The 26,575-nt window shown below is 46.6% G+C and overlaps 1 long non-coding RNA gene across 1 annotated transcript in view; it reads left to right on the top strand.

Annotated features, from left to right (window-relative positions):
• The window catches only part of LOC138488034 (uncharacterized), a 182,122-nt gene extending 160,320 nt beyond the window's left edge, over positions 1-21,802 (top strand). The window contains exon 3 of the long non-coding RNA XR_011274582.1: positions 21,700-21,802. This is a non-coding gene — a long non-coding RNA (uncharacterized lncRNA). The remainder of the gene's footprint in view (positions 1-21,699) is intronic.
• Positions 21,803-26,575: the final 4,773 nt, after the last annotated feature.

A 26,575-nucleotide genomic window follows, 5' to 3' on the forward strand; every position in this document is an offset into this window, starting at 1 on the left:
AGAGAGGGTCAACCTAGCTAATGCCTGAGTGACTCTGAAACAGAAGCAAAAGTTGAAACAAGGTTTCTTGGATTTCCAAGATCTCTTTGCGGTAGACTCATATGACTGTGGTTGCACCGACATCCACACCACAACAATTCCCACGGACCCTGGAATGACTCCAGTGTTTGTGAAGCAGTATCGTTTGCCTCTCGCATCCATGCAGTCCCTTACTGAATAATTAAGAACCTTGAGTCCCGGGGAATAATCTGTCCAGTACACAGCACCTTCAATAATCCGGTGCCGGGAATATTGAAGCCAAATGGCCAGTGGAGACTCTGCGCCGACCTTAGGGAGCTCAACAAACGGGTCCATACTTCCCGATGGCCTCTGCCCTACATTGACCAAGGGCTGGCCCAGATTCAGGGGTCACAGATATTCACAGCAATAGACCTAACCAATGGATACTGGACCGTGCCTGTCAGTAGGGAGGACCAGTACAAACTGGCTTTTACCTTTGGGGGCCGGCAGTACACATGGACCCGGACTCCCTTCGGATACCTCAACTCCGGCAATTATTTCAACATTTTCCTACATAAGGCCATGCCCGACCTGGGTGCGAGGGGTAACCTGGCTTATGTAGATATTGTCCTCATCAAAAGTTCATCTGTGGAGGAACACATAGCGGCCGACGGAGCAAAACTTTCCTTTCAGAAAGCACAGTGGTGTAGAACCCGTGTTAATTTCTTAGGGCATGAGATTACTCCTCAGGGTCTCTGTCCCCAGGAAAAGAAAGTGGAAGCACTTCAGAAACTGAAAGACCCCACCACTCTGCGGGAACTAAGGAGCCTCCTTGGACTGACTAATTAAAGCAGAAAGTTCATTGAAGGCTACGCAGAGATCACTAGACCTCTGATTCATCTCTTGAAGGGGGCGGTCAATTGGGAATGGGGTCCAGAACAATCCGAGGCAGTAAGACAACTCAAGAGAAGCCTCTCACAAACGCCTTGCCTAGCTTACCCTGTCAGAAACAAGGAGTTATTCCTGGAGACAGGGTTCTCTAATACGTGCTTGACGGCAGTATTATACCAAAAGCATGACAAGGTCAATAAAGTAATCTCCTATGCGAGCAAAACTTTATCCTCTGTGGAGGAAAAATTCAACTATTGTGAGAAGGCACTCCTGGCAACGGTGTGGGCATTGAAGAATTACCGCCCGTTTATCCAGGGGGAACACATCATAGTGGAGACTCCACACCAGCCTCTGCAATATCTCCAAAGTGACAGAATCTGGGCCGGAAATGTGAGTAATTCCCGAATTACTTCCTGGATTCTGTCAATGCAAGGCTTTCCTGTGGAGGTCAGATATGGCCAAAACAAGAAGAGTCCCCTTGCGCAAGGTCTGGCTGACTTGCATGATTGTGCCAGAGAAAACTGTCTCGTGGACGAAAGTCTAAAAATAAAGGACAACATGGAGGCATACCTTAATTCCCCCCACAAAGTCTTTGAAGAAGACAAGTGTGAGGGAATGCCCACTGTCTATGTGGATGGATGCTCTTACCATGTTGACAACAACGAGGAGAAAGAACTGGTGGCCGGCGTAGGGAATGCATGGGTGAAGGCGTTTCCAGAACCCTCTGCTGGATACAAAATTGGTCCCCGAAGTAGTCAGGTGGCAGAATTGATGGATGTGCATCAGGCCATCCTCACTGCTGTCCAACATCAACTCCACAAACTGGTCATAATCACAGATTCGGATTATGTACGGAACGGATTCGTGGAGCACCTGGTTAACTGGAAAACCAGAGGCATGTTATGTGCTAATAACAAACCCCTGAAACTTGGGAAGTTAATCCAAAATATTGATGATCTGGTCACATCGAATGGGATGACCATCTACTGGAAAAAGATCAAGGGTCATTCCAAAGTAGAGGCACCAGACAAAACTGGAAATGACTTAGCTGATCAGCTGGCAAAACCGGGGCCATCCAAGGGGATCTAATCGAAATAGAGTCCCTGTTGGGGGAAATCCAGGTCACTGCTATCACTAGGTCCCAGACAAATGCTCACAATGATCTTTCAACTGCACAATGGAGTAAGGAGACCCCTGATGCTGATTTGATTACAGCTCAGAAGGGGATCCAATAATTGGTAAGTTTTACCAACACATTGAGGACCCTGAGAACTTTCCCCTGACGGATACCGATTACATTGGGAAGGAGGACCTAAGAGTGTTGATGAAATGTCCAAAAATGTTCCGAATCCAAGAGGGTTTGTTGGTAAGGAAATCCCAAGCTGGCCATGATCAGTGGGTGGTCCCTACCTCATTCCGAAGCCTGATGTTAAGTCACGCCCATGATGCGGCCACCGCCGGTCATAGGGGGTTTCACACAACACTTGAGATCTTAAGAGAGATTGCATACTGGCCACACATGGGGCAGGACCTCGACCAATATTTGAAGGGGTGTCTTGTGTGTGCACAGTTTCAGCCATTATCCCTCACACACCGTGCGCCTCTCCAAAAGAGGGGGATGACACTGCCATGGTCAGATTTGCAAATCGACTTTGTAGGCCCTGTAATTCGCTCGTCTAGAGGAAACAAGTACATGTTGACTGTTACATGCTTGTTTACCAAGTGGGTGGAATGTCTCCCAGCCCCAAATTGCAAGGCAGAAACAGCAGCTGCCCTGATGATTAACCACATCTTTTCCCGTTTTGGTCTACCTCAAAGGATTGAGTCAGACAGGGGTAGCCACTTCACCAGTGAAGTAATGACAAAGATGTGGGAGATACTGGGGGTCAAAAGGAAGCTACATATTGCTTACAGGCCAGCTTCTTCTGGAGCAGTGGAGAGATACAACCGAACCATTGTGAGCATCTTAAAAAAGTTTGTGTCAGATTCTGGGCCAAGTTGGGATATCCGACTACCTCTGGCCCTAATGGCCATCAGATCTACCCCTTCATCTGCAACTAAAATGCCACCGTTTGAGTTGATGACTGGACGCAAGATGGTGCTTCCCCAGCATTTGCTCTACAGAACCCAAGAGCAAGCGCTGATAAATGCCTCCTCAACTCATGAGTATGTGGAGAATTTAAGGAAACACCTCCAACATGCTTTTGCCTATGCTCAGCGGAATCTAGAAAGATCAGCTGATAGCATGAAGACCCACTACGACCTGAAAACCACCAGAAAAGTATATGATGTGGAGACCGGGTCTATCTATACAATTTCCAAAGAAACCAGGCCAAACAGCGAACATATTTGCCTACGTGGAAGGGACTGTTTGAAATTATAGACAAAATCTCCCCTGTTGCATACAAGATCCGCATCCCCAAAGGCAGTTTGGCAGAAGTGGAAGACAAGTGGGTCCATATTAATCAGCTAAAGTGTTGCCATCCTAGGCACACTCTGCAACAACTGGAGGAATCCACTGGAATCCCAGAGGGACCGCTCAAGAGTAATTCAGTTCCAACCCTAAAATATTCCACATATAGCATATCAAATTCTGTGATTCTTGTATATATATATATATATATATATATATATATGTTCTTGTCTCCTAATTTAAAAAAGAAAATGTATATGTTCATATCTTCTGATTTATAAAATGTATATGTTCGCCACACCATTAATAGTGGTGGAAAAATGTCTAGGAACGTGTATTGCCGCTTTGCTTTATCATCCTAGGAGAGATGAAACCATGGAGGCTGACCACGGAAGGCGACCTGGGGACCGGGAGCGAAGATCCGAGGGGCCCGGGGTACCACCCAATCCTCCCATCAGGACCAGCAAGGAGAACTGATTGATCAACTGGAGGGAGGAAAAGATGCTGAACTGTGCCATCTACGGAATTGGAAGAAGATGAGGTGAACATCCCAGATCTTGCGAGTTCCATCAGTGAAAGTTCAGAATGGCCATCGCAAGAGGGGGGGGCTTGTGGGATGTTTTTACCCATGCATCCAAGCCCTACCATAAAACTGTGCAGTACTGGCATGGAAAACATCATGCCAGAACTCCCCAGAGAGTGCATAGGGAAAACATGAAGAATAGGCTGCCACCCATTTTTGCCTATGTTGTGAGCACAGGAGGGCACCGCCTAAAACCACCATTGGGCTACACACACAGTAGCCTGAAACCATTGGGAATGGCAATGCTGATTGCCAAAAGCAACCCAGAACTGTGGGGAATTCATTTTTTTAATGTCAAAAATGGATGCAGTACCGGTGCTCACCACTATCAGAAAGCCGGCGTTTTAAAACCACCAGACATTTGTGTAAAACTGAACAGAGGAACCCAAACCAGGCCAAGGAAAGACTTGCTAAGAGGTGGATACAATGTAAAACTATATTCTGAAATGACTTGAAGGAAGTAATTATTTAATGTATATGTAAAAATTGTAAGTTTTAATTTAAACTGGGAACTAAAGTGACATTTAGCTGAATTCTGCCTGACAACAACCCCCGACAGGAGTTGAAACTTGATCAAACTGCATTCCCAGGCCTGGCTGCCTCCTGCTTCCCCACCAAAAGGAGATGACACCTCTCTGATTAGATCAGGGGAGGGGCACCTGCAGGAGGTTGAACAAAGCCTTATCCTGGACTCAGGCAAATGTTATATTGGGGGGATCATAAAATGGCTTCCTCTTGGGGGAAACTGGGAGGGGCAGTGCCTCTGCTAGCAGCTGAGCTTGGGGGAAGTGGATAAACCAGTTATTCCACCCTGTGATGTGGGAAGCCACACACCTTTTTGACCAGGGCATCATTTTAAAAAGATAGATCACTCATAGTGTGGACTGGTCAAAATTGTATAAATAATACCATTATTCTTGTGATTTTTTGGTGCACATTTTAAGAGGTGTTGGGACCCTGTGGTATGTTCTAGGGAGTAGTAGCAGAAATAAGGTTGTCACTCCAAATGTCTGCATGTTAAAAATCTGACACTTTATCATCTGTAACCCATATCCCTGGTGCACATTTGTGTAAAATCTGGAAAGGTTTAGAGGTCGTTATCTGGATGAAAAGGGGAGAATTATGTCATCAGTGGACACAACATCGTACAAAGACAGGGATCGGATGGTTTGGTGCTACAGAAAATATGTTAAGTGGACCTATAATATTAGAAAAATGGTACATAGATAAATATGTATTTGGGTCAGAATTAGATTTGTGTGCAATTTGACAAGGGGAGGTTCCTCTGACCATGAAACCTACAGCATCACTCTGACACTCCATTTCTTCCCCCCAATCAAGGGAGAGAGGAAAGCTTGGCCAATGATAAGTGAGAGGGGCAGGCTTAGCTAGGCCCAGGCACACACCCATTTTCAAAACACATAAAAAGGGCCACTGAAACCCAGGTAGGAGATTCACTTTCCACTTTCTTGCGGGACACTTTGCCGGGAGACTCCAGACTTCAAATCCATCAACCTCCAGAGACCAGAGAGACCAGAGATCCAGAGAGACCAGAGAGACCAGAACTGTGCAGTGCTGAGAGCAGAACCAGAGACCAGACCGCTGTTCAGAACCACCCGCCGGAAGTCCCTCGACGCGCGCAAGTAAATTTGCCATTTTGCACAATTTCAGCCACGTGTAAAAATCAGCAGCTTCTTGCTTTCCTTTGCTAAAATTCGTTTTAACCTGCTGTTTACACATAGGGCATTGCTAAAGTGAGCCTGAACTAATATAAACTAGATATCACCCACCCTGAACCTCTAGAGGGAATTAAAAGCATTTTTAGCACATTTCTCACTTCATTGTCATCACATTCAAAGCATTTTGGGCCTGTGTTTCAAACTTCTACCTGTTTCCTCTAAGCTTGCTGGGGGGGAACTGAATTTTGTATTGTATTTGATTGCATTCCTGAGAACTGTGTGCTCCTCTTTCCATCTCCTTCCATTTCTTACGTTACATAGGTGGGGGAGTGAATTGTCAAGGAAAAGTGATTACATTGTCTGTTGTTGAAGCCATATCAAGTTATTTTCTGTACTGCATTTCATTCATCATTGCGTTTCCTTGAACCATATAAAGCATTCTTTCCCACCTTATTCTTCTGTTCCTATTCATAAGTTACCTCTTGCTGATTACTGCTCATACTCACAAGTGTAATATCCATTATCAATTTATTTATAGAAGTGTGATATATATATATTGTTTAAATTTTCAAATAAACCTTTTAATTTGCAAAACAAACCTACTTCTTGGCTCAGTGGGGTCAGAGGGATTCTAAGAGGGGGGTGTTATACAAGGGTTGTCATCTAGAGTACTGAACTGGACATAAAAATACATCAATAAGGGTTTTCCTCAGCATCCCAGACTAGGCATTGACTTAGCTGTAGTGTTGATTGAATATTGCTTACAGCTTGTAGACTCGTCAATTTGCGAACACGGCGGCTACCAATGACTGTTCACAAGGAAAATGTCTTTTCATAACTGGGTCTAAAATCCCACTGTAATACGCTAAAGGCTTGTACCCCCAATGTGGTCCTCTGTGTGAGCACTGCTGTCATGACTGTCCCATTTGTGTGTAAGAATAAATAAAACTCTTCAGCATAATTGTGAATTCCCGAAACGGGAGCTATGCAAAGTGCTTTCTTCAACTCCTCAAACCCTTCCTCCATTTCCTCAGTCCATTTTATTGTATCTTTGTCCACTTGTGCCTTCTTTAAAGCCTGCAAAAGGGGTCTTGTGTACGAACTGTAGTCAAAAACCCAGGCTATAACATAATTGCATAATTCCAAAAATGGTTGCATCTATTTTACTGTATGTGGCTTTGCGGTTTTCATAATCGCCTTAGCTCTTTCAGGTGTCACCTGCTTTCCCTCATGTGAAATCAACAGTCCTATGTATAACAACTCTTCTTGTCAATAATGCAGTTTTTCCTTGTCTACATTATATGCTTTGTCTGCTAGGATAGTAATTAGCTGAATCGAGTCTTGTCTGCACTCATCTTCTGTAGGGCAACAAATGAAAATGTCATCTATGTACTGTATCACCGTACTTTCCAAATCTTCATTGACTAAGTCCATCTGTAATACTCTGTTAAAGATCACTGGAGACTCACAGTACCCTTTAGGCAAACAAGTATGTTTTAGTCACGTTTGGCGGAACGTAAATAAAGTCAAGTCTTGTGAGTCCTTGTGCAACGGGATTGAGAAAAATGCATTTTTCAAATCAATCACCGTGAAATATCGAGCTTCCACTGCGATACTGCATAGTATCATCGCTGGGTTAGGAACTAACAGCTGCAGCTACAATCTGGTTAATCAATCTAATATCTTATATGAATCTACACAAACCTCCCTTCGATTTCTTGATCGGATACACAGCGATTCTGATGGCACCAGAATGCCTTGTTTCATCAGTGCTGAAAAGGTATTGAATATACCCTCATCGGCCTCTCGAGACATGGGGTACTGTGTACTGTCTTGCTCGAGGTGGAAACACTCCTGCTTCAACTTTATTTTGACTTCCCCTATCCCTTTTAACAGTCCAACATCTTAAGGACCTGTAGTACATAAAATGCTTGGCACCTTGTCCAAGTCTTCATAAAAAAATGCTAGACGCTGTCGCTTATTGCCATTCGCTGTGGGACTTCCCTCTTCTCTATTCTAATCCAATATGTGATGCTCATAAAGAACACTACTTCATCGTCTGTTTGGTCTTCTCTAAACATGTCATCATCAGTAATGTCAGTCAGTCTATATCCTTCTTTGAGAGTCATCACTGTCCACCATGGTATACCCTCATCATCCGTTCCTTCGAGCATTGCCATTTCCCTTCATACTAATGCTGCTTCTATTTCTTTAGGGATAGTCTGTCCCCCCTCTTCGTCCATAGGTATATGTGGTCTAAACAAACATTTGTCAGGTATCCTCACAGTCTTTCCCACTAAGGCATGTAGCCGTGTCAATAAAATGCTCACCCCATACAAGAAAACCTCTGGCTCTACTGGAACGCCTCTCAGGGCTACTTGCCCTGTGAACGTCAATATAAACGGACCCGCATTTAAATAGTGTATTCCTGGGGTGAAACACACTATTACTTCTTCAGTAAATGAAATTGTCATGTTAAACTTTATCATCAAATCTCTTCCCAAAATGTTAACTGGGGTCTATCGTGAATACAACAATGGAACAGACATGTCACACTCTCCTACAGACACTGGTAATTCGTCAGTAAAAGGAACTTGACCTGTAGCTCCAGAGAACCCTTGAGCATTCATGGCAATTCCCGACATTGGATATTTTTCCTCTTGTATACGCAAACGAGTAGCCCAGTGTCTACTAAAAAAGAAAAAGATGTGCCTTCTATCGTCACATCAACCCTTGGTTTCTCTTGGGGGGTTTGGTGTCACTGATAGTACTGAACACATCAATTCACCCTGTGAGCTGTCCTGTTGTGGATACATGCATAACCCTGTACCTGTGAAAGTATTCTATCCCACTACAGTGGCACCTCCTATTCTGTGTATGAACAATTGTCCTGTGTTTGCATACTGTTTTGTCTGCATGGGGGTGTGTTGCGACTGCCATTGTGGTGGATTCATTTGCACTTGCTCTGGTTGTGGTGTCTGTTGTATTTGTGGCATTTGCGTCTGATACATTGTATGATCTTGGGTAAACCCTTCCCTAGTTGGTGTGCTGTATGCCGGAGGATAAGCTGTCCCCCTCTCGTGAATTGTCCATTCAGTACATTCCCTTGGCTCCCACATAGGCGTGCAATGTGTCCTACCATCCCATAAGTCCAACATACAGGAGGTGCTCATCTAACAAGTCCTCCCTGTGTATTTTGATTCTCAATCTGTGCATTCTGAAACACACCTTGATTGTTTTGGAATCCACCCCTTCCTCTATAGCCGATACCTCTGCCTCGTGGCATGAACCCATTCCCTCCTTGGTCCAGCATGCACTGCATACTTGCCTGAGATGTACCCACTGTCTGCTCTATCCCCAGTCCTTCTCCGCTTGTCAATACCGCCCAGTCTATGGCATATTTTGAACATTTCCTCTGAACTAATTTGGCTTCCTCAGTTTTCCTAGCCTCATCTTCTTTCTTGTTTTTCTCCTGCAATGGCCAACAGTGATGCATTATTGTCAACTTTATTTCAGGCTACGGTTTGACTTCCATTCCCACATGTTTCTTCATTTGTCTCTGTATTGGTTTGCGTAAACTCTGACATCAAATGTGATAAAATAAAGCCACAGTTTTTTCCCACAGCTCCTTCGTTTCAAGTTGCCACCGCTCTTGAATATCCTGAATGTAAGCAATAGGGTCCTCATCTTCCTTCATCTTATGTGTCATAATTGCACCCATATCTGATGCATCAGGATACTGCACCCTAAGAGTCTTCCATATGTCTGCTCTGCAATTATTAAACGGTGCTCTGTCATGCGCTGTGTTTTGTGCTGTCACACCTGCATATCCTGCTCTCCTCCATATGTCATCAGTTCTCTCTCCAAGAATGGCTGCCAAGAGACCCTTAATGTCCCCCATGACCAATGTATTTCCTCCTGTCATCTTTTCTAACTCATATATCCATTTTCCAGCGCCCAATGTCATACTCAAGAGCTTGCACCTTAATTTATCCTTGTCCATCTGCAGCCATGGAATATACTGCGGTCTTGCTCCCCATTTTTCCAGTAAAGGAAACTGCCTAAACCCTAACCCGGAGTCGGCTCCCATAGTCTGTCTATCCATAGCAGTGACTATCAATCCTGACAGTCTGCTTGAGGGTAGCAATCTTAATCTGCTCATATATGGCAGTGATTCTCCCTTCTCACTATACAATCGGCCTCAGGGATGTTCTGGATATGATATGGGATCTGGCATCCTGTCCTTAGGTTGTTCCAGATCCGACCATCTTACTTCCTTTTCTATCTGCAGGCTGCGTTCGGGGGCACAGGTGCTTCCTTCCTCCTCCCCAAGGAAAGGTTCTCTTCGTCTGACATATCTTTTCCCAAAGATGTATGACTAATTACCCATTCATCCTGGTCTAGGTTCAGTCTGCTCAAGGACAAGGATCTATGGTTAAGACAAAACAGATTTTCTTCTTCGTTTTGAGGTTTAAATGCTGGGGACGCATCCCCTTTCTCTCGACTTTCATAGCTGCTACCTCCCTTCAATTCCAATGTTTCCTATGTCAAGGTTTTCATCTTCTAATGCTACTCTAGATGTCCTTGGCGTTGCCTCCTTTATCGGAAGAAACTCTTCTATTCTGTCCCATCGTATTGCTGGACTTGGCACTACTGGCTCCCTTCGAGCAAGGCTAAATTCAGAGTCCCGCTGTCTCCTCTTTCGTTCTAATTCTTCATCTAGTTCCCTTTGTTTTCTCACCTCCCATCTAATTTTATCTTCCTCTTGTCTTCGCTCTTCTCTTCTCACTCATGCTCTTCTTTCCTCTTCTTCTATTCGCCTCTCTATCCTTGTGTTCCTTCATTTCTGCACTTCTTCCTCTTCTCTCTTCCTTTCTCTTCTATCCTTATCTTCCATCCCTCTCTGTCTATTATCATATTTCCTTTGCTCTTTAGCCCTTTCTTCTTTCTTTTGTTGCTCCTCCTGATATATCTGTTCTCTGGCTCTTTCTTCCATGCTCGTCTTCCTTCAATCTCTTTTCTCGTCCCTGTCTGTTCGTCTTTATCTTCTTTTTGACTCACTTCCTCAATGCTTTTCCCATCTAGCTTGAGTAATATTTGTCCTCCCATCCATTCATTCTGCACGAGCTTTACCTCGTCAGCTTTCTCCTTTTCTCCTTTCCATCTATTGCTCAATCTCTTTCTATTTCTTTAGACACATTCGATCGCTCACTCTTTTCTTCTTTGTCTTTGTAGAAATCAGGACAGTAGCCGATGTGGAGTTTTGTAGACCTTTATTACACACTGGTTAAATGTAATGTTTTAACCACGGTAGTTGGACTCCAGGTTGACCCCACAGTTACTTCACTGTGAGTAAAAGGCACCAGGAGTTCCTCTTCTCTTGAAGTGTCTCGTACTCTCATGGACCTGGATAGGCCCACCAGTTGCTCTCACTCTCCTCTCCTTCTCCCTGCAAAAAGCAACCAACATGCCATTAGGCCAGTCCCTTTTATACCTGGTGCTTGGAGGGAAAAAGGGCCAATCAGGGACAACTTCCCTCCCCCCCTTTCCGATTGGTGGGAACTCTAGGCACCCACCCTCTATGAATAGAGCTTCCTCCTCCCCTCCTCCTCCTTTACTCTGGCTGCCTGGTTCCGGCTCCCCCTCCCTGTTGTCAGCCACGCCCTCTCCATCGGCCCCGCCCCCCCCAACATGGTGTCTCCCTTGAGGCGTGCTTCCCGGAGGCCCGTCCTGCTCGAGGCCCCATGCTGCTGCTAGGGGTCTGCCCTGCTTGAGGTAAGGAGGGGGTTCTGTTTTGTTCCCCCTGTCGGGTTCCTGCCCAGCTGTCTGGCGCACCTCCGACGCCGAGCGGTCGGCACGAGCCGGGCTCTCTAATTCCCGAGCCTCGCCGCCGGAGGCCGCCGAGCTACGCTGTGTTCGCGGGTCTCCCAGCCGCAGCGCCAGTGGACCGGGTCCTCGTGGGCACCCGCGGCGCTGCGGCTGCAACGCCGGCACTGTCGCGGGTACGCCGACAAGGCTTTCCCTTTAACAGGGACGCCTCCCCAGCGCCCGCCCTCAGCGTCGCCCAAGCCCGCGGTACAGCGGGCTCCTCTGGCCGTGCGTCCCGCTCTCCGTCCACCCTCACATCCTCACATACCCCCACCACAGATCCAGGCCGGTCGGGCCGGATCGAACTCCTGGACAAGTAATCCGCCACCAGCTGAAAGCAGGCAGGTCTATGTAAGGTAACGACGTCGAAGGGCTGGAGGGACAGGAACCATCGCAGAACTCGTTGGTTGGTGTCTTTGTGTCTCGCCAACCACTGCAGTGGTGCATGGTCGGTATATAACGTAAACTTCCTCCCCAGTAGGTAGTATCGCAAAGAGTCCACCGCCCATTTAATGGCGAGACATTCCTTTTCGATAGTGGAATACGCTAACTCATGCGGAAGGAGCTTCGACTCACAAAACAGATCGGTCGTAGGAACCCGTCTACCTCCTGCGTCAGGACCGCCCCCAACCCCATGCCAGAGGCATCTGTCTGCAGGAAGAAATGCTTCCGGAAGTCCGGGCATACCAACACCGGGTGGGATGATATACTGCGCTTCAGCCCCTCGACGGCCAGTATGGCTGCGTGATTGGTTGACAGGTCCGGGGAACCCCCGATTTTCAACGCCTCGGTCAGTGGCGCAGCCAGGGAAGAAAAACCGGGAATAAAGCGCCTATAGTACCCTATAAACCCCAAGAAGGCCCTAATTTGTTTTCTGTTAGTTGGTACTGGGATCCCCTGAATAGCCTCGATTTTGGACACCTGTGGCCGAATCACGCCGCCACCGACTATATGTCTGAGGTACTTGGTTTCCTGGGTCCCTAGTACCGATTTCGCTGGGTTGATGTGGAGTCCGGCCTGGGTCAGGGTGCTGACCACCTCCCGTAGATGGGTTAGGTGGTCATTCCATAATGCGCTGTATATCACAATGTCGTCCAGGTATGCCGCAGCGTACTGGTCGTGGGGCTGTAGGAGGACGTCCATCAGCCTCTGAAAGGTGGCCGGAGCCCCATGCAACCCGAATGGTAGTACTTTATACTGAAAGAGCCCCTGGGGTGTAGCAAATGCGTTTTTTTCTTTGTCAGATTCCCGTAGTGGGATCTGCTAGTATCCCTTGGTGAGGTCCAAGGTACTGAGGTAACGGGCAGCACCCAGCCTTTCCAGCAGTTCATCCATCCTGGCCATGGGATAGGCTTCGTAGTGGGATATCATGTTGAGTAGCCTAAAGTCCGTACAAAATCGTACAGCCCCGTCTGGCTTGGGTACGAGTACGATTGGAGAACACCACGCACTGGTTGATGGTTCAATAATATCCAACCTAATCATTTCTTCGATCTCCTTCTTAATGATCAACCTTCGGGCCTCTGGGATCCGGTAGGGTCTCAGCCGGACTATCTGTCCGTTTAGGGTTTCGATACGATGCTCCATTAGGCCGGTCCTTCCAGGTAAATGGGAGAAGGTGTTGCGGTGTGGTTTGAGCGTCTCCAGGATCTCGTTCTTCATGTGTTCAGTGAGTGTTTCACCCCACTGCACCGCATCCAATTGGCCGGTTGCGTGGAACACCCCCGTATCCTGGGTGGCTAGAATATCGACCGGGGCAGGCTCGGTCCATTTCTTCAGCAGGTTTATATGGTAGACCTTATGTGATGGGCTTCGGTCAGGTTGGTATATCCGGTAATTCACTGGTCCCACCATGTCCTTCACCACATAAGGACCTCTCCATCGAGCCAACATTTTGTTCGCACTGGTGGGTAGTAACACCAGTACCTTATCCCCTGGTTCTAGCTTTCTTAGGCGACAGCCCTTGTTGTATGTCTTCTCCTGCCGGTCTTGGGCTATACTTAGATGGGATTCTGCTAGTCCCCTCAAAGTAGACAGATGGTTCTTAAGGTCCTCAGCGTACTCGGTGAGGGACATTTCCTTAATGTTTTCCCAGTCCTCCTTAACCAGATCTAGGATTGTTCTGGGCTGTCTTCCAAACAGCAGCTCGAATGGGGAAAATCCTGTCGAGGACTGGGGGGTGTCCCTTAATACCATTAGGATCAGGGGTATGACTCTATCCCAGTCCTTCCCCTCTGGGCCTGTTACCCTCTTCATCATTTTCTTTATCGTTTGGTTGTACCTCAGCACCAACCGATCCGTTTGGGGGTGGTAGACTGAGGTACGCAGCCGTCCGATCTGTAGTCTTTCACAGACTTGTCGCATGACAACCGACATAAAGTTTGTACCCTGATCGGTGAGGATTTCGGTGGGTAGGCCTACCCGTGCGAAGTAGGGGATGAGTTGGTCACATATCTGGTTAGCCAACGTCCCCTTTAGGGGGAAGGCCTCGGGGTACCGGGTGGCATAATCCACAATGACCAGCAGTTATCGATATCCACGACTGACTGGCTCGAGCGGGCCTACCAGATCTATACCTATCCTGTGAAAGGGTATGGTGATCAAGGGCATCCGCTGAAGAGGCGCCTTGGCTGGCTTTTCCCCACTCGTCAACTGGCAGATTTTGCATTCCTTACAGAATTTCACCACCTCCCCATAGACCCCTGGCCAGTAGAAACGTTTTAGAATGTTTTGCTGTGTCTTTAGGGAGGCCATGTGGCCACCACGCGGGTGATTATGTGCCAACTGGAGGACAATGCCCCTGTGTGTTTTGGGCAGGGGTAGTTGTTCCCTCCGTGCTCCTCCCTCCTCATGGTAGACCCGATAGAGCAGGCCCTGTCTAGATGTAAAACCGGCTCTCTTGGTCAGGTCTGGGTCCCCATTTGTGATGGCCCTTTCGCGGGCCAATGTTAAGGTAGGGTCTGTCAAGGTTTCTCCCCGGATGGAATCCTCATGGTCCTCCGGGTTCCAGGCTATCCGTTGGGTGGCATACATGGATGCGCACTGAGCAAGGCAAGCTTTCCTTCTTTTCCTAGCGGGTCTCTCTCGTCCCTGGGTGTTCGGGGGGATGGGCTCCCTGGCAAAGGGTGCTTCTTCCCACCATCCCTGGTCTAGGGCTTTGATAGTCTGGTGGAAGTGGGGCAGATCGGTCCCAGTCACCACTGGGGCGGGTAAGGAGGGGAGGACGGCAGCTCTCATCTCTGCAATGTTAGGGCCCACCTCTACTGTTATGGATTTCATGGGGTAGGTCCTCACATCCCCATGTATACATCGAATTGGGATACTAACATTGGTGAGGTATGGAGAATCACTTACGGTTGGTAGTACTGCCGTCTGCCGACTTCCACTGTCGAGTAGGGCCCTGGCTTGGTTCCCGTCTACCCAGACGTCCATCTCGTAGAGACCTTGGCATCGTGGTCCTTGCTCGGTCCTCATGAATCCGATCTCCATCGGCTCGGTGCCTCTCTTCCGGGGACAAAACCGGGCTATATGGCCCCACTCGCCACAGTCATAACATTGCAGTTGCCGGTATCCCGTGGACAACGGGGTGGACCGAGGGTCGGGGCCGCTCCTCTTCTCCTCGGATCCAGAATGGCGTCCTTCCATTGCTCTCCATTTGGGAGGCCCTACTCGCAGGCTCTTGGTTGTGAGGGGTTCCAACGGTGGCATCGGGTTGCGAATGGGAGATCCAACTCCAAAGGGTTTACCCGCTCCCCCTTCCTTTTGGTAGGCCGACGCTATGTCCACAGCCTCAGATAAGGTGGGCCTGTGATATTGTCGGACCCATCTTTGCATCGGAGGGGGTAGGGCCTCAATGAACTGCTCGAGGGTGACCTTATCTAAGACATCTTGAAGGCCTGTTACTTGTAACCACTTCTCGGTGAGGTCTTTAACCCGGTAGAAGAGTTGTCGGGGGTTCTCCCCCGGTTTGAGTTTAGTGTCGCGCAGCCTCATTCTGTAGGCCTCTTCGTCAAGTCCCAACCGGTCCAATACTGCCTTTTTGATTTCAGCGTAAGGCATGGTTCCGTTTGGGTTAACGGCCTGGTAGGCACCTTGCATGATGCCAGACAAAAGGGGAGCAACATACTGGCCCCAGCGGTCCACTGGCCAATGAGCGTTTCGGGCGATCCTCTCGAATGTGGTGAAAAAGAAAGTCGGGTCTTCGCCTTCCTTGAATTTCTGCAACACTGCGGAAGGGACCATGGGCTGGTTTCGGGTGCCGGTGACAGCATCCGTCAGGTGTTTTATCGTCTCTTGATGTTTGTCCTGAGAGGTGGACTGCAGGGTACCCTGCAATTGTATTGCCTGCATAAAGGCTTGGCGATCAGCGGCCGCCTGCTGGGCCTGAAGTTGGAAGAGCTGTTGTAACTGTTGTTGCCCCTCTGACAGTGTCTGTATTATTTTCTCCATCGCGTTCTCTTTTATCATGCCGACTACGCCACTTGTAGAAATCAGGACAGAAGCCGATGTGGAGTTTTGTAGACCTTTATTACACACTGGTTAAATGTAATGTTTTAACCACGGTAGTTGGACTCCAGGTTGACCCCACAGTTACTTCACTGTGAGTAAAAGGCACCAGGAGTTCCTCTTCTCTTGAAGTGTCTTGTACTCTCACGGACCCGGATAGGCCCACCAGTTGCTCTCACTCTCCTCTCCTTCTCCCTGCAAAAAGCAACCAACATTCCATTAGGCCAGTCCCTTTTAAACCTGCTGCTTGGAGGGAAAAAGGGCCAATCGGGGACAACTTCCCTCCCCCCTTTCCGATTGGTGGGGACTATGAATAGAGCTGCCTCCTTCCCTCCTCCTCCTTTACTCTGGCTGCCTGGTTCCGGCTCCCCCTCCCTGTTGTCAGCCACGCCCTCTCCATCGGCCCCGCCCCCCCAACATGGTGTCTCCCTTGAGGCATGCTTCCCGGAGGCCCGTCCTGCTCGAGGCCCCATGCTGCTGCTAGGGGTCTGCCCTGCTTGAGGTAAGGAGGGGGTTCTGTTTTGTTCCCCCTGTCGGGCTGCAACGCCGGCACTGTCGCGGGACGCCGACAAGGCTCTCCCTTTAACAGGGACGCCTCCCCAGCGCCCGCCCTCAGCGTCGCCCGCGGTACAGCGGGCTCCTCTGGCCGTGCGTCCCGCTCTCCGTCCACCCTCACATCCTCACAGTCTTGCATGATCTTAAAGATCTCCTCTTTTCTCTTATTTTCTTCTGGACTATCATCACTGCTAAAAGCGGGAAGTTCTTATATTGGATAACTATACCCTGCAGACGCTTCCAGTTCCTTTAAAGGATACAACCCTACTTCTTTCGTATTAACGCCTTTTACTTCAGGCGAGGCAAAGGGAGCTGAGGGTTCAACACCTTCGGCCTTACAATGATTAAGCGTCCACTCCTCAGGTGGTGGATCTTCCTTGTCTTTCCAAAGCTCTAAAAGAGCTAATCTTTCTCTAATTTGTTCCCCTTGTACGCAGCGTGCAAGTATGTGGTAATGTGTTGCAATACCGCTTTTGACAGTGATCCCCCCTTATGGCCATGGCATGACCATTTTATCTGCTGTGCCTTCACCTATTCCCACTATACTCTTTGTGCTTGGGCATGTACTTTGGCAGTGTCTTACATAAATGCATCAGATGAGTGTCTTCCATTGAGACAGGTCTCAATTGACTGTCAATACTTAACAGATTTGATCAAACTGTTCACCACTTCTCAATGTTCTCAAAACAACAAATATGAGCACGCTCCAACAATCGCTGCTCAAGCCTCTACCTTTTTCAATTATCTCTGTCTATCTCTGGATTGGTACCAACCACTTCCCTAGATAGCCTTTTTAGCTCCTTAACTTTGTTTTACTTCTTTCACAATCCGTGTCACTCTTCGACACCTTAACTCAACACAAATACACAGACAGACTAGTCGACTTTACACATTTACTAAACATATCTCGTGGTCACCTTTTTTTTCCTCACCCCTATTCAATATCCTGTCACAGGATTTAAATCGTCTCGTTATATGAACCTATCCATACGTAGCCTAGTAACTCCGACTGGAGTGCGAGACAACTTCTTCTGGAACTTGAGCCAGGACTCGTTACTGTTGCTATCTGTAACTCATCACAAGATATTTCCCATTACTTTAAAATGACCACAATCCCGTCCCCTTAATTTGCCATTCCCCTCAATCTACCCACCATTCAGTCGTTTGACTCAAGGCCCTCTGTATAATCTCCTCCTCCAACCAACTACTTTCGCCTTGTGTCCGCAAAGTGTCTGTGGAAACCAGGTTGGGATTTCATCAAAGAGGGACCCTGAACACCATCTCGATTTTCTTGCAAGATTTCTATTCAGCTGCTCTCCAAAGGAAACCCTGCAATCTTCCAGCTAAATGGCGAAGGATGTATCATCATCCAAAAATCTGGAGCCAACAGATCGATGGGTCCGAACCATACGACATTGCTACCATGTGAACATATGGTCCTTAAAAGGTAACGTCATGCAGCACAATTTATTATCAATTATCTAAAACAGGGAGTTGCACCGGACATCAACGGATGTTCGATCATGTTCTCAGCATAAATCACATAAACACAGTCCTTTGAACAAAACATTTGCCATAAGTGACGTCATACTACGTGGCAAATTAGAAAAACTCACGGGGGATTGTGGTTGGCTCAAGGAGAGCATCTAAGTATACTTTCGATAAGGGGTCAGGTTGTGATAGGACATCTACTATCAGATGGACAACTTAAGCCTGCCTCTAGTGCAAGTCATCCTCAACACTTTGCTCTTAAACTATAAGGCACTTGATTATATGGCATCCTACAATTGGTTGGCACACTTGTGCCATGTCTGGAACAGTCGGCCCTCTAGCAACACGTAAGCTCATACCCAGGTGCCAGGAGGTGGACTTGACTGTACCTCCCCACCCAATTAGCCCAACATCTCTCAACGTCCATGCCTTCTGCCACAAAGATTGTCTTTGAACTTGGCCTTAGAGTGTACTCCTGTCTATGGGAATATAAGGGATTGAGGGCACGCTCTTATCATAGTTCTGGAACTGCATGCCCAACTCAATTTTCATCCTCGGCTCACGTGACAGGAGACCATACTTTGGCCTGATTTACAGCATTTAATTGTCTTAAATGAATAAAACTTGGCACTCATGGTGTTCTTTCTTTGCACCTTAACGAGGAGCGATTCAGCTTCTCAAGTTTGCTGCCTTTGAGCATAGATAACCGCCTTTGGCTTGCTCCACCTTTGATACCATGCTAAACAGCCCCATCATTTGAGTCTGCGGTCTTCTATTAATTCTTTGCTGCGACACACAGCTCTCAATCCTACTTTCTCTGTGGGTTTGAGCTTACTAAATTCATTACACTGATGTCCAGTTTCTATACAATGGCGGCTTCGCCTGCAGTCTATTCACAACGTATAGCTATCTTCTATGATCACTTAATTTACTCGCGTTGCTGCATCTGTACATTCATTGAATGGCTTGCATTGTTTGCATGCATGGCGTCACACACTACATATGCAATCTTCGTTCTGCTTAGGTAAATTCACTTGGTTCCTTATTTTGTCATTAGTTTCTATAAGGTCCGTACATCATCTTCTTCTTATCTTCTTAGTGCGTCACTCTCACTTCTTGTGATGTCACCAGCTTCTCTTTTTCTCATTTTCATATTCCTACGGGTACTTCTTCCAAGAGATTGTCATCTCTTCGGGAGTACATCTGATATGGTCTTCTCAGTGGATACCCTTTCTCGAATACTTGTCACGGTATGGTCACAACTACTGGTGACAAGCATGGTGCAGTTTCAGGCTTCCAAGATACAAGCAGAAGGGGGCAGGACTTCCTGCAGAGGCATTCAGATGCTCCTCTTCAATCTGCTTGTCTCTGTCATGATGCTAGGACTTGTCCCTTGTATAGGAGTTGTTGGTGTTCTTTAGGGACATATAATTGTTTGGGCACTATTTTCTTAACTCTGACTATGCAGTCGGTGGTAGATACCTCACAGCGAACTTTCTCTCATCGTAAATCTGTCACTATTATTACCATACCTTATTGTGATTTTGTGGGTTCCCTGGTTTGTGTCAACCTGGTTACAATCCCACCCCATACACCATATGTAAGGGTGCAGAAGAAGACACCAGACACAAAGGTGGCATGCTTGTTGGCATACACTTTTATTTAACAGAAAAGTAATGAAAAACCCTATCTATCCCTATAACTAAGAGGGACTTCCCTGCCTCAAATAGAACGATGGACGATGTCAAGACGTCTGTAAACATCAAAATAGTTCACTCTCCTGTGTCCCAAACCTATTCCTTCCCTTACACTTAAAAAGAAAACTAAAGAATGGGTTATATCCTAATTCTAGAAGGATGGCTTCTTCCTTCTGGATGTTTTTTAGACAGTTCGTAAATGATGGGGGGAATATCCTCCTTCCCCTGGCCTTCACTAGGCTTCTCTGTAAAGTTCCACACGAGGGGCGGGGGGTGTTAGGGAGTCTCTCTTCCCCAGGCCTTCTCAGGTGATTCTTTACAGTTCCACAAAGGTGGGGGAAATATCTCCCTTCCCCATACCTTTCTTATGCTCTCCTTCAATAGTCTCAATGATGTCTTCATTTTTACCAGAGGATGTATCTTTCCCCCTCTGTTCTTATGAATTTTGCCAAAGGATATTTCTCTCTTACCCTGGTCTCTCTCGACTTTTGCCAAAGGATATTTCTCTTTTTTTCCTCTGGTCTTCTCTTGACTTCTGCCCAAGGATATTTCTCCCTTTTCCCCTGGTATTCTCTTGATTTCTGCCAAAGGTAATGGTGCAAGTGTTTCCGCTATCGTCTGCGGCCTGGTGGTGTTACGCCTGCAAGGTCAGACCTGGCGGGCGTAACGCCACACTGCTGCAGACTTGCAGTTTGCCGGTCCAGAAACAACTGTGGTGGCGGGCTTACCACCACCGTTGTTTCTGGACCGGCAAAGTCTTAATGAGGGCCATTGTCTTCTCTTATAATTTCTTTGGGGTGCTCTCTCACCAATATGTCTCTATTTAGTTTCTCTGTTTGGTCCCACTGGGACGAGGAAGATTTTCCCCGGCTCCTTCCCGGTCACCTTCTGTATACCTTCTAACTTGATCCGCAAGGGTTCTGATCCTCAGCAGCACTGACATGCTTCTCTCGATTCCCCTAGGCTGTCGCGGTCTGCTCTCGGCTTTCTGTAGGTCCGCTGTGCTGGTTTCTCTCTACACATCAGGTCTCGTCCGGACCACTCAGTTACATATATTAAGCTTCATAAGTGTAATTTGTCCTTCATGATCTATGTTAATATAAGTAACTGGTGCCTTTCAAAGTCATAAGATTTCAATATTCTAGTGGGCAGGGCTTTGGTCTCCCAGCCTAGCAGGACAGGGTACCAGACAGTATCATGTCTGTTTTTTTTGTAATAAATTTATTGCGCGCCAAAACATTTTGGGGCTAAAACATCCCCGGACGGACTGTCCGCGCCTGACAGGCTGCGCTGAACTGGCTGCGCCGAAATAGCACGTACCGTTTGTTTTTTTAGTCTTGTTTTAGCAGTGATCTAATGAGACCATCTAGTGGAACTTTATATATGGAAGCTTAAATTAGTTCTGAAGCATGATGATCAGGTATGGAAAGTAAACATTTATTTCATTGATGTTTGTCTATGAACAGGCAATGTTTGGGATTTTCAAGAAAACAGAATTTGCAAAACACATTGTGTCATGCTAGCGAAAAACAATATTTTGGGATTTGAAAATAATTGTTTGTAAAAGACACTGTGAGCAAACAAAGCTGGATGGATATTTTAAGTGTATGTGGCAGAGCCAAGCAGCTGTCACAACAAAAGGCTGAGCAAGGGCTTTGGGGAGCATGTATAAAAGCTGACAGGGCATGAAACACAAGGAAGTGTTTTCCAAAGAAGGGATTTATGCACATAGGGTTGTGCTGTGTAAGCACCAGTCTTAAAAGAATTGTGTTTAAAGAATCAAGCATTTATGGGATTGTTCTATGTGAAAAATGTGTGTAAAATATTTCATGCCATGTTGGGACAATCCTTTTGCAGACTAAACCTTTGTAAACTGTATAAATATAGATTTGGGACTGAGCCAATTTGAGATCTTTTCTTGGCAGCCCTGTGTGACTGTGCAAATCTCCCGGCCGTAATAAAGACCTACTTTTTGTAGCCGTTTAGTTTTTCCTTATGTTGTTTTTGTTATTCTAGTTCATTTTGGCGAGCCAGGAGTCCAGGGACCTTCTCGATACGGTCTATCTCCACCACCCAAATTGGACTTCGACAAGTCTGCTTCCCCTCGGAGTGCACAAAGGTAAACAGGTACCGTGTTTGTCTAAAATCTGTGCTCTCGGCAGGGTGAATGTACAGGGTAAGGTTAAATGAAGGAATATGAGGTACCTGAAATAAGCCATTTGTTAAAAAGTAAACTACTTGAAAAAGGAATGTGTCTGAATAAATATGAAATGTTAGGAAAGGGAGCCCTCGGATTTTTAGAACCTATTGTGTTTCAAAACCAATGATGAAAACATAGTGTTGTATAACGTGGTAAATCATTTGTGTTAAATAAATAGGGCCCAGGGTTGTGACATGAGGCATTTATTCGTAAGAGCAAGTTCAGTGTTATGGTATGGAGACACCTACATGGGCGGTGAAAATCACCTTTACTCTAAGCACGACTAAATACTCACATTTTGACCATGTAAATGCCACTTGAAATAATGTGTAATACGCATCCTTTGTATAAAGAAAGGTTACTTAAATATTGCAAAGAATGGGCACAAACTACTAAGAAGTACACTATAGCATGGCCAAAAGAAGGTTAATTCTCTAACATATATCAAAATCACATGCATACAATAATACAGGCTACCATCTCCGGGAAGAAGCACATAGAAGAGGTTAGATGTATTAATATTATTGAAATTATGTGGGAAAGACAGTGAGGAGCACAATGAAGAAGAAAGGTAGGAGGCAAATTATACTGCTTTTGTACATACAGTACCGCCCCCTTTGAAAAACGTCCATGTTGCCAGTAGGAAAACCACCTGCATCTAGATCCAAGTGAAAGCTCAATGTGGTGGCAGTAGGCTATCAGATGCCACCGATTCAATATCCCTCGCTTTCAAAGGAGGATTCAGGCTCAAGTAAAAAACATAACACGCAAGCCAATAGCCCACATCCCCCCTGAGTTATTAATCACTTTAGAGGCAACACAGGATTCTAATGAGATAAAATCAAACGGCAGCTATCATGCCTCAGACAATAGTTAGCAAAAGCATAAAAAGAAATTAAATCGACTTGAGAAGGGAGAAAAAGAAAAGTGGAGGGTGTAGAGACACCTTCAAAGATATGAGAGAGAAACGGTAGGGGGTAAGGAAAACCTGGAACGAGGGGGGAAAAGGGTTATGGGCCTGGGGGTTACCCATATGATTTGATATAAAGAAAGGAGTTGTGAGATGAAAAATGAAGGTAGGTTGATTGCAGTAGGCCCTCAGCAGGCCCCAACAAATCAGAGGGTTATATCTGGGGACATGTATACACCCTTTTATCGATGGGGAGCAGGGGGAAAACATGGGGAGATTTCGTAAATTTTTGAAGAAAATAGAGCGAAGTCAGAGGATGGTGTTGGAAAGTGATGAGGAGGAGGAAGATAAGCACAGTGAAAGGGAAAGGGGGGACGCCCAACAGAGGAGCCAACATAGATGAATCAGGGCCCACCCAAAATACAAGGCACAAAAGGATGAAAGAAAATCAAAAGGGAAAACTTTCACCATTTGTTAAAGATACAGTCGAAGACAAGGATAAATGTGATGCTGATTACACAGTCATAGAAAAAGGAACACAGCATGTCCTCAAAGGTTGCTATGAGGGGAAAAGAAGATGGGGCTAAGCCCTAAAAGCAGGAGGTCACAGGAGAACAAATATTAACTCCCAAAGAGCAAATAGAGCAGAAATATTCAGGATATTATATAGAACCCTTTTGTTGGATGTTGGCAGGGTGGACAAAGGAGCTGGCCCCTCAAAGGATTCCATACCCAAGTGAGGGCTCTTATTAGTATGGATGCAGCCAGGCTGTGCATTAGGGAAGAGACACAAGATCAGGATTGGGATTATGTCTATATGAAACTATGCTTAGTTGTCTGGGAAACATTTGAGAAGAAGGAGGTGCAAATGCTTGAAATGCCTCTAATGCAAGTAGCAGGGAGCAAATATGCCCCATGCCCACACTTGGATAGAGAAAATCGGAGGAAGCCCTCACCACGCATGTCTGAAGGGGATGGGAAATGGATTTACCAATTTGAGAACCAAACTGCAGGAATCTCTCTAGCACTGCAGGATCTTAAAAGTTTGTTCTGGTTATTAATGGGGAAAATAATTCTCTTATGACACAAGCTGGATTACCGGCGGTCACTGTCACAAATGATCAGTATGACGAGGCTCCTTTTAATCATTTTCATGTGCAAGTATGGACCGCACTCTGGGCTATGTACCCAGATAAACAGGATGTAGGGGCACTACTTAACAGCAGTATGAAACCAGGTGGGGATCCTGTAGTCTTTATATCTTTTTAGCCTGAATGCAGGAACAATGGAGGGTAGAGGTAGGAAAACCATGGGATCAGACAAAGGGATGTCCGGCACTATTGACCATACCATTAAAAAAGAGATTGTCACAAAACATACAGAATGAATTGGAGAGGATTATAAGGCTGGTGATTAAGCCCTGGCCTGAAATACAAGCACACATTGTGCACTTTTTTTAAGGCTGATTCAATCAAAGGTCAAGGGTAGACAAGATCAGAAGTTGAAAGGAGAGGTTAAACTGCTTCAGATAAAATGGGAAAAGGCCACTTTAGAAGGTGCAGTGCTCTCTAGCCTTCTGCCACCACAGGCCCAACCTCAGCGGTTCTGCAATTCAATCAACAGCAGATGGGTCCCTGGAATTAGGGAAGGAGGGTATATAGCAGGAGTCCCTACGACAATGCCCCTCCTGGGTTCTAGCTGAACCAGATGGGTAGGGGGGGTTGGAAGAACCCCTTCCAAATGATAGTATTGTGGAAAGTTGGGACACTTTTCCAGATAATGTCAAACATGTTCAGCCCAAATGCAATAAGGAGGATTTGCTCAGTATGGCACTTAGCTCCCAGGCAATAGGGGCATCAGGTCCCTCTGGGACCTATGGGTCCACCAGTACTATACTAAGTACAGAATAGGACGCAAGGCCCTGATTTTCAGGGAGCAGGACACCCATGCCTATAGGACAGCCCACATGGGGAACTGAAATGTGCAGTAGTGGCTGTTACCACTGATTTACAGAAAGAACCAACTATCCTGGCAACGGTGGAGGGTCGGACATTCTTGTTTTTGGCAGACACTGGAGCTACCTGCTCCTTTGTAAAGGAGGGGGAGTTTCCCCTTTTCTCACAGTCCATGGACACACAGGGCTTCTTTGGGGCCATCTACTTGGTTTCCTTTACACAGCCTGTCAATATTACATTGGGGGGAAAAACAGTCAAAGCTCCACTATTATATGCCCTGCAGTCCCCAGTCAACGTGTTGGGAAGGGGCTTGATAGGTATGCTAAATTTGACTATTTCATGCACAGGAGATGTAGTGATATGCGAGACTACAAGAATATACTTCCTAGCAATGTGCGCAGGGTTCACGGATACTGAGATGGTAGCAGTCCCATGCTCAAAGCCAATTGTCACCCAAATAACTACCATCTTATTGTTGAATATCGTTGAGGCAGTTAAAGTGCTAAGTCAGAATACTAGAGTTCCAGGGCAGTTGTTGTTTCTGCCTATGATGTATATAGATATTACACATGACTGAGTCCCGACTACTCACCCTAACCAGCTTACATATCACATACAATTGGGTATCAGTGCAGGATGCAGACAAAGACAACATATCTTGGGTGACTGTATTATGTATGCAACCTCACATCAAGTTATGGGAGCAAAGTGATGAGCTCCTCTTCTACATAGCAACATTTTCCAAGTGGCAGGATCCCCTCAGGCGTACATGTCAATTCCAGATGGGCAGTGGATTGTGCCTTTAGATATCCCCTGTTCCGCAAAGCCTCCCCTTGCTCAAATGACATGCAAGGATAAACCAGAGAGATAATAGTAGCACATGTCCCTGAAGTCTCTCGCTGAGCCAACCAGATGAAGAGGGATTGCTGAAAGGAATAGGACTGGTCAGAGTGACTCTGAAACCCAGAGCACTGCTGCCCATAGTGAAACACTATGCAAAATCTAAGGAAGCAGAAGAAGGGATTGCTCTAACTGTAAGTGATTTGTTACTGTTATTGTTATTTTGCATTTGTATAGCGCCTTATATACCATTGGTATGGTCTGAAGGCGCTGGTAGGTTCAACGCCCTTGGGAACCGAAGTTCGGGTCAGTGGAAAGATTAGAGAGAGTCCAAAGGTGCGTGTGCGCACCGGTATGTGTGCAGCTGGTGCGGAATTCATGTGGTAGCTGCTTCTTAGCGGTAGGTGTGGTGGTTGAGAGATCAGGGATATGTGTTCGGTCTGGCTGGAATTATCCAGACCGAGTGTGGCGGCGTTAGGCCTGAGGAGATACGCCTGGCGGGGGGTGTGAGACCAGCCATGTTTACGTAGAGTGATGGGGGGTGGGCGGCAGATGTTGATATGAGAACAGTTATACCGAATGGTGTCATAGTATCTCTGTGTTCTAGTTGAATGGTGGTGTAAGGAGAGAGTAAGCGTGGGGTGTGATATGCAGTATGCTCTTTCAAAGATTCCTTGCATTCCAAAACAAAATAAGCACGTCGCGCAATTCTGAGCGGTCAGGTCCGTTCTATGTGTTTTGGTTCACATCCGCTCTATGCACTATTCACCAATACACTCATTTGTTCCATGCGTTCGTCCGCTCCACAAAGTTCGTTCGTTCCATACATTCGTTCGCTCTCCACACGTTCGTTCGCTCTCCACACGTTCGTTCGCTCTCCACACGTTCGTTCGCTCTCCACACGTTCGTTCGCTCTCCACACGTTCGTTCGCTCTCTACACGTTCGTTCGCTCTCCACACACTTGTTCGCTCTCCACACACTCGTCC

This window comes from Ambystoma mexicanum, chromosome 9 (assembly GCF_040938575.1).
Source record: "Ambystoma mexicanum isolate Mex_15411 chromosome 9, UKY_AmexF1_1, whole genome shotgun sequence".
Classification (NCBI taxonomy): domain Eukaryota; kingdom Metazoa; phylum Chordata; class Amphibia; order Caudata; family Ambystomatidae; genus Ambystoma; species Ambystoma mexicanum.